At 34.1% G+C, this 8,314-nt stretch overlaps 1 protein-coding gene and 1 pseudogene across 1 annotated transcript in view; both read left to right on the top strand.

Moving 5' to 3' along the window:
- The window catches only part of SEMA3E (sema domain, immunoglobulin domain (Ig), short basic domain, secreted, (semaphorin) 3E), a gene marked incomplete at its 3' end in the record, with an annotated part of 299,672 nt that overhangs the window by 143,463 nt on the left and 147,895 nt on the right, over nt 1-8,314 (top strand). The gene's annotated exons all lie outside the window — the stretch shown is intronic.
- Nucleotides 5,665-5,925, top strand: LOC105814998 (annotated as a pseudogene).

Below are 8,314 nucleotides of genomic sequence, written 5' to 3'. Positions count from 1 at the left end.
TTATAATTTACAGAGGTTTTGTTAAATCTTTCAGTTCTTCTAACTTTAGCGGGACCTAAAGTACATTTTCTCATTTTCTTTTTTTTTTTTTTTCTTCACCACCCCCAGGCTCTGGAGATTTTCTCATTTTCTTAATAAGTATGTGATACAGGTATGAAGTTAGGATATATTTAATTGCTTGCCTCTTATGTTTGAAGCCTATCAAAATTACAGGAAAATTGATCAATAAGTTTGTTACTTTTTTGTACCCATAGCAATACACTTTTTCTGAAAGCTTCACAAGAACTCAATAAATATACAATTATACCTTCAGCATTAATTCTTATCTTTCTATGTTGATAGAATTGATTCTGCAATTCTCACGGTTTGAAAAATTAATAAAAAAATTACAGAAAGCATCCTTTGGACACTTGTGGTTTATTTTATTTTCTGGACTGGTGATGATACAGTTCATGAAGCCAGAGGAAGCTTAGTGCTAATCTCATTCACTCCTCTAATTCTACAAATGGGGAAGTTAATACCTAAAAGAACAGTTCTCCTGTAAGTGGATATTCAGTGGGAATGGTGGGAACAAAATGGGGTCTTGACTTATTTTTAAAATTAACTTTTATTTTTAAGAACATTTTCTCCTCTTATTTGAGGTTAATAGGTATAGAACTTTTTTGATTCTCATCTTTGTATTGTTTGATCCTCTGTCCATTTTTGTGTTTGTTTTGATCCTGTTGTGCAACATAAACTGCCATGACATGGCCTTTAGAATGAAAGAGGTAAATTACAAGAAAAGGCTTCAGTGCAGATTTTAAGAAATGTCTATGTCCAAATATATCCATGACTGTTTATGAAGGAGTAAATGTTATTTAATAAATGCATGAAATATAAGAAATGCATGTAATATACTCCTAAGAGATTCACCTTACTGAAAACCTGTGACTAATCTTAGTCCACAAAGAAACCATTATAATTTATACAAACTCTTATGTTATTGTCACTTGTTATAAGCAAAATGATGTACAAGATCCAGATAAATGGGTATTCAAATGATATGAGGTTTTCAAGTTTCTCCATGAGTTTCTGTTTTCTAATCTGTAAAATGGGAACCATTATGCATCCATGGTTGGAGCTGTGTAAAAAGGAAGTGAAATTATGTATACTGGAAATTTCATACAGTACCTACCACATAAGAGCCTTTCTGTGAATATGAGTTGCCTTCCTGTCATAGTTTCACATAGAAAACATGGGTGGTCTACTACTTAGGTGCTATTTGCCTTGTGACAGGTTATAAACAACAGAGTTTTCTGGGTAGTGAATCAATGCTAATTGAGAATTGCCAGAAAAGGAAAACAGAACAGTTTGTTAGCAGCTTAGTAACTAAGGCGACTTTTTGTGAAAGAAAGTCATCAGTGAATTGTACACAAAGCATTGGTTTGTCTTCTCTCTTCATGTTTCCCTTAGTTAGCCACCTCTGAAGAGAACCCACCTGCCCAGGAGGCCTATTACCTCCTAAGAGGCATCCGGTTCACATGGTAGCAGCTACAGTAATTGAGGCATGTAATTGAAGAGCAAATGAGCCTTTGGTGTTTGTCTAGCATTTCCAAACCTATCAAATAATGGTGAATACCACACAACCTCATTTCTATATCCAGGTATACATCTACCAATAGTATTATTTTCTTTGTCATTATAATGTGGTTGAGTAGGTCAATTTCTATTTAATTGAGAGGATATAAAAAACTATAAAGTTATACTTCATTCTGCCTAAATTTGAAATTCAGTTGCTATTCCGTCAGTTTTGTAACTATGAGGAAAATGTGACAATAATGGAGAAAGTATTCAATTTATAAAATAGTCATTGCTTTATGGTAATATATCAGTTTGAAAACTATAGATTTTTAAAGGTACAAATGTTTTGTATGACAGATTGCAAACTCCTGTTACATCTGGAAGCCATTTTTTTTTTTTAAGAAAGAGTGTTTCACAGGATTAAATTATATAGGTTGAGGGAAGGTTTTATTTTTATAAAGATAAGACTGAAGATCTTTATTAGTGGTCAAAAGAGCAGGATGTAGAGGCTATTTAGCTGTAATATTATAACACTACTTTGATCATACACTTTTATGAAAACTGAAGACTCAGTTTCTGTCCTTACAAAACAGCTACCAAATTAAGTATAATTATGTGCCCCGCAATAATGTTGGGCTCGACAGACTGCATATATGACAGTGGCCCCATAAGATTATAATACAGTATTTTTACTGTGCCCTTTCTATTATTAGTTGTGTTTAGATATGCAAAAACTTACCATTATGTTTCAATTGCCTACAGTATTCAGTGCAGTAACATGCTGTACACTGTGCAGGTTTGTAACCTAAGAGCAATAGACTATAACATATAGCCTAGATGTGTAGTAGGCTCTACCATCTAGGCTTGTGTAACTACACTCCATGATGTTCTCACAATGACGAAATTGCCTAATTATGCATTTCTCAGAACTTACTCCATTGTTCAGTGACACATGATTATACTGGAAAACTCATAAAAATCCAAGTTTAATAGTAACAGTAAATAAATGTCTAAAGAATATTTTGTCTCCTACTCTGGTACTTAGAATTTAAATTTCAAGGGTAGAGTAAAGATATCTTTGTATGATTTATTTTAGGTTGAGCTTATAAATAATTGGATAATAAAGAAATGAAGCAAATTTCTGGAGATATAAAGACAAATTTTCTCTTGTAAGCTGAGATGGACATGGATTAAACGAAGAAATGGGAAATTAACCTAAACTACTGTGGGTAGGAAATTGAGATTTTAATTTAAAATACACACTGGCTATTTACACTGATCATAAAAATCATGTCCTGCAAAATTTTGTTTGACTTTAATTAAGCCTATATGATGAATCCTGAGAGTAACTGTGTCCATTTGACAGAATATAATTAAGAAAGGCCTATTTCTACAGGGGAAATTTTCATTCACTGCCCTTGACCAATAGTTTATCAACATCAAAAAAAGAGAAAGAAACCCATATTTATTGGCTGCCCATTAAATACTATGAATCATTTGATTTTTACAGCAACCCTACTGATTAGTTATTATTATCCCCATTTCACAAGAGAGAAGTTGAGACTCAGAAAAGTTCATTCATTTAACACTTCTTTTCTAGTACCTACTAAATAAACTGCAGATATGGGCTTAGGCCCTGGGGATATCACAGTGACCAAGATGGAAATGGTTAATATTCTCACAGAACTTGTTTCCTACCAAAAGAGAAAGAACATATATAAGAAAAACCAACCAACTAAAGTTACAAACAAAAACAAACCTAGTAGCATTCATGCAACATAGAATATGAAAAGAGAATGGCACAACTTAGAATGCCTAATTATAACTTTTATATTTCTTAAGACTGAAAAGGCTTTGCACTGGAAAAATCCAAGTGCTGGAGGAGCCAACTGAGTGGAAGTCAGAGGGAGGCGCAGGGCAGGCAAGACGAAGAGCCAGGACCAAGCTCTAAAGCCCAAGCCCTGGAGCTGTGTGAGGAGAGAGTGGTGCAACATGGGGGCGGAGGTAGGCAGCCAGCAGATCATGACAGACCTTGAGCCAGGTTTTAATGTAAGAGCACTGGGAAACAATTGGAAGGTTTTAAGCTAAAGAAGAAAGATCATGACCCAATTTATATTTTTAAAGAAAGAATCAGTGTGGCTACTGTAAGGTAAACTGGCAATAGCTGTGGGAAGGCATAGAGAGGAGAAGCAGGAAAACAGGAGGCCCTGTCAGTGGTCCAGTTGAGTGGTTGTGGAGGTGATGCTGAGAAGAGCTAGTGTGGCACTTAAGGAAGAAGAATAAGGACAAACTCTAGATTTTTGCCAAGAGCCAAAGAACCGTTTACCAAGTGGAAAGCTGGGAGAGGAGAGAGGAGTTGGTTTGTGGCTGGAAATCAAGAGCTTATTTGTTTACTAAATTTGAGAAGCCCGTTAGACTAGGAGAAGATAGTAAATAGGCACATGGCTAACCAAGTATGGTTTCGGGGTCATGATAGGAGATAAAAATTTGAGAGTCATATTACTTTGAAAAACTTCAATTATCAAATATTCAATTTAGCATATGATGAAAAGCAAAACTGTGATTTAAATTTTAGTTAATTCACTCCTTTGTTATGTGATGAATTATTTATTAAGAGAAAATGTGTTATAGTCCAAATGGCAATAAAGTGGTTGTTAGAGAAAGGTAAAGAGTTTCAACAAAAACATAAAAATTATACTATGTATTAAAAAGTTACATTGTTCCTATCACTAATATGATCAAATACAAAATGAAGAAATAGGATAATAGACCTATTCAACTTCTTACCGTGACTTATATTCAATTGAAAATTCAGATTGCAGAGAATATATTAGTTCTATAACAATATTTCTGAGTCAAGATAAAACTGAAGTAGATTTATGATTAAATAATTATAATTATGTATACATTAGCCAACTTTGTTCATAAATCAGAAATCACTTTTTTTGATAGGGAAGGTAGATTGATCAAGGGAAATAGGAATTGTTAAATGTATATTTTAATGTGAATGAATGATAAAGTAACCAGATATCATCCATTTATTTTAAACCTAATTCTAAGGAAGAATATGTTATAAATTTATAAAACAGTGGTGTTTTATTATGAAGTGTTAAATATTAAATGAGAGCTAATCCTTTGTGAAGTGGCATAATTCAGAAAAACTGACTTTAAAATATTGGTATAGAATGAATCCTTTGTATACACATGTATAACACTAAAAATAAGTAAATAAATACAACTAAAGCTTTGTTACTGCAGACAATTTCATAGTGGTATGAAAGTTATTGAAAGGAAGATATTTAGATGATGATCAATCCTATAGCATGCTCACTATTGTAATACTGAGAGCATTTTGTAGGTCCTCTAGAAATCTGTTTCCTTCCCCTCCCGTCCTTTAAGTTTTAAATGGCTAATGCTAGAGAAAAACATTATAGTATTTCACATACATTTTTGGCTTCTTTAACTTATGCTTTGACTAACAATTTACAACAGCTTATTATAAAATATTTGTCACTCACAATTCTGGAATTCTCACAAACAAGTGTCTAGAAATTAACATAGAGTCAAGTTAAGCAGAGGGTTTGAAGGTCAATTTAGAGTGAGTCATTTTTCCCTCCATATGAAAGAGTCTTGCTGCACTGTGGGAAAGGCTACACATTTCTCATTTCCACATAACTCCCCAGCTGAACAGTTGTGTCTAAGAATTTGTTGATGTCCAAATTCAGCCTCTGGAAGACTGAGAATGTTCTTTGCTGGATTCTGACTCATCACATCTTATGTCTGTGTGTGTCATTACAAATATAGCTTTTTTTTTTTTATAAACTATTAATTGTTAAACTTGTTATTTACACTGGATCATTAAGAGCTAACTCTATGAAAGAGAAGATTGAATGAGAAAAAACGAAAGAGAATTCATTGACTCTATTTACTAAAGCAAAGAAATAGAACAAATTTAAAACACTTTTCCAACACATGTGAATCACAAATTTCTACATTTGAGGACTACATTTAAATTTCCTTCATCTTTTAGCCATGACCTCCATAACATAAAATCTAACTGTTTGAAAATTCCCTAAATTCTGATGTGGAGGGTATGTGGTGGACATGGCCACTTCCTGCTTACCCCCGGTGACACTAACGCTAAAGCAGTTCATGAGAAGGCAACAAGTTCTCTACAGCAGGATTTTGCAAGCAACTCCGCAAGTTCCAAAGGATTTTTATCGCAGATACCTGAAGGACTGGGCAAGGGAAGACTTCAAAAGAAACAAAAGTACCACTGAAGAGGATACAGCCCAGAGGATGATTACTTAAGGCAATATGCAGCTCAAAGAGTTAGAAAAAACACTTGCATGAGCAAAATCTTAACTAAAGCATTATTATGGAGGATTTTTAAAGTCTCTATGCATTTTATTGAGTTTGGGCTTAACAATGGGCCACCCAAATCCAAGTCTTACCGTTTGTATGTATATTATTTGGGTAAAATATCAGAGGATGGAGCATGCTATGTCATAAAAAGCAAAGGAAAGCACAGCCAAACAATTGCATCAGTACTGAAAAACATACCCTGAATTTTGAAAATGGTTTTTGATATGAGAGCAGTTTTTGGAGAAGCAAAAACCACTATAACAAATGGCCAGTTAGCACAGGAAACGATGCACAACACAGTTAATCATCAGGGAAATGAAAATCAAAACCACAATGAGATATCACTTCACATCCACTACAATGGCTATAATTAAAAAGGGAAGTAATAGCAAATGTTGGTGAAGAAATTGGAGTCCTTATACATTGCTGGTGGGAACATAAAATGGTACAGCCACTTTGGAAAACAGACTCTTTCCTTAAATTGTTAAACATAGAGTTGCCATATGTTTTAGCAATTCTGCCTCTAGGTCTATAACCATAATTTGTCAATAAAAAGAAATGAAGGACTGATACTGCTACATATGGTTGAACCTTGAAAACACTATTAACTAAAAGGAATCAGTCACAAAATATCACAAATTGTATGATTCCATTTAAATGATCCAGAATAAGTAGAAAAACTAGTGGTTGCCTAGAGCTATAGGTAGAGTGAAGAGTAACTGCTAATGGGTATGGGATTTCTTTTCAGGGTGATGAAAATAAATATCCTATGGTTAGATTGTGGTAGTAGTTGCACAACTGTGAATATATTCAAATCCATTGAATTGAACATATTCAATGTATGGTATATGAATTATATCTCAATAAACCTGTTTGAAAAAAACTATAAGATGGAGGACTAAGGGTACACTGATCCCAGGAGATACCCTGGAACTTTCCTTGAAGAATCCTTTTACATTATCAGGGTTGTTGAGGTATGTTCTTCAGATGTGTCATGGTTTCATAGTCAGAGGACTCTCCAGAAAGATCACTACTGGCAATGTGGATCGTTGTTGGAAAGAGAAGAGAAATAGAAGCTTAATGAACACATTGATGCGCTTACCTAAAAGAAGAGGGAAGACTTTAGGAAACTTCTGGATGAAACTTCTGTGATTACTTTAACATCCATGTGGAAAGGAGTAAAAAAAAAAAGTCATTAAGGAAGATCCTCAATGCATTTAGTTCTCTTCCAGTGATAGAAAAAAACAAAGAGAATTTGAAGAATACATGAGAGACAAATACATCATAACCAAAGCTGACTTCAGGACACTTTTGAAAGAGACCAAATTTATGACATAATTCATTCAGTGAAACTTGTAGAACACACTGGGATTGGCAGTCCCACAAACTGAAGTTGTCTGTTCATCAAGAGAACAGAGCTAAGTAGCTAATCCAAGAATCTGATCAGCACCTAAAAGATGTAGATAAAATTTTGCAGAATGATAAATGGTATCCAGGACTGGACCATGTGCCAGAAGAGAGGTATAAACTGATGGTAGCATATGTTGGTGATCCAATTGCCAGGGTCCACTCCTACCTCCCAGAGCCTCAGAGCCCACAGACAAAATAATTCTGAGTACTTTCCCATAAGGGTAGTCCACTAATTAAAAATGCTTGCATGAGCCAATTTTCAGGGTTTTATAGAGATATACATTAGTCAACCTATTGCACAATGATCTAACAGGAGAAGCCTTTCTGAACAGAGAACACTTTGGAAATATTTTTTGTTGTATGACATGATTGATATATTCTAATATAGGCTGTCTAAAATCTTGAAACTAAAATGATCATCTTTTTATGAGGTATGGAAATTGGTGACTTTTAGTGATGTTCTTCCTGACAGTGGTGTACATGAAAGAGTTTTAAATATAATTATGTGGTTTAAATTTGCAAGATGCAACAAATATCACTGACTCCAAGAAAATCTAAATTGGGGTTCTTTTTTTTTATTATTTTGTTTTTTAAACCAGGTAAAACACTGGAAATCAAATTATCTTCCAGAGGCTAAGATTATTGTAATGGATGGACATGCTTTTACCTTCGTCTCTAAAGAATAGTTTATTTTGTCCACCTATATGCTTTGATTATCCCCTCTGAAGTTTTGTTGTTTAGCCAAGTCTTGTTTAGCCTAAGAGAAGATCTATTTAGCAATTTCTTCTCAGGTATGGAACCACAGTCATTAAGATGTTGGCCAGAAAAGAGCTATTGGTGAAACCTTTTATTCATCATGAAGTGATTATTATCAGTATTTTGGATTAGACAACAAATTACCTGCCTGGGGGTTCCCTGAAAACTGCTCTCCTGTTTGAATGTTAAACTTTTATTCCTAAAGTTTAATTTCCAGATGTTT

The sequence above is a fragment of the Propithecus coquereli genome, unplaced genomic scaffold (assembly GCF_000956105.1).
Source record: "Propithecus coquereli isolate 6110/MARCELLA unplaced genomic scaffold, Pcoq_1.0 Scaffold312, whole genome shotgun sequence".
Lineage (NCBI taxonomy): Eukaryota > Metazoa > Chordata > Mammalia > Primates > Indriidae > Propithecus > Propithecus coquereli.
The sequence above is the reverse complement of the archived record's forward strand: the minus strand, read 5'-3'. Positions and strand labels throughout refer to the sequence as shown.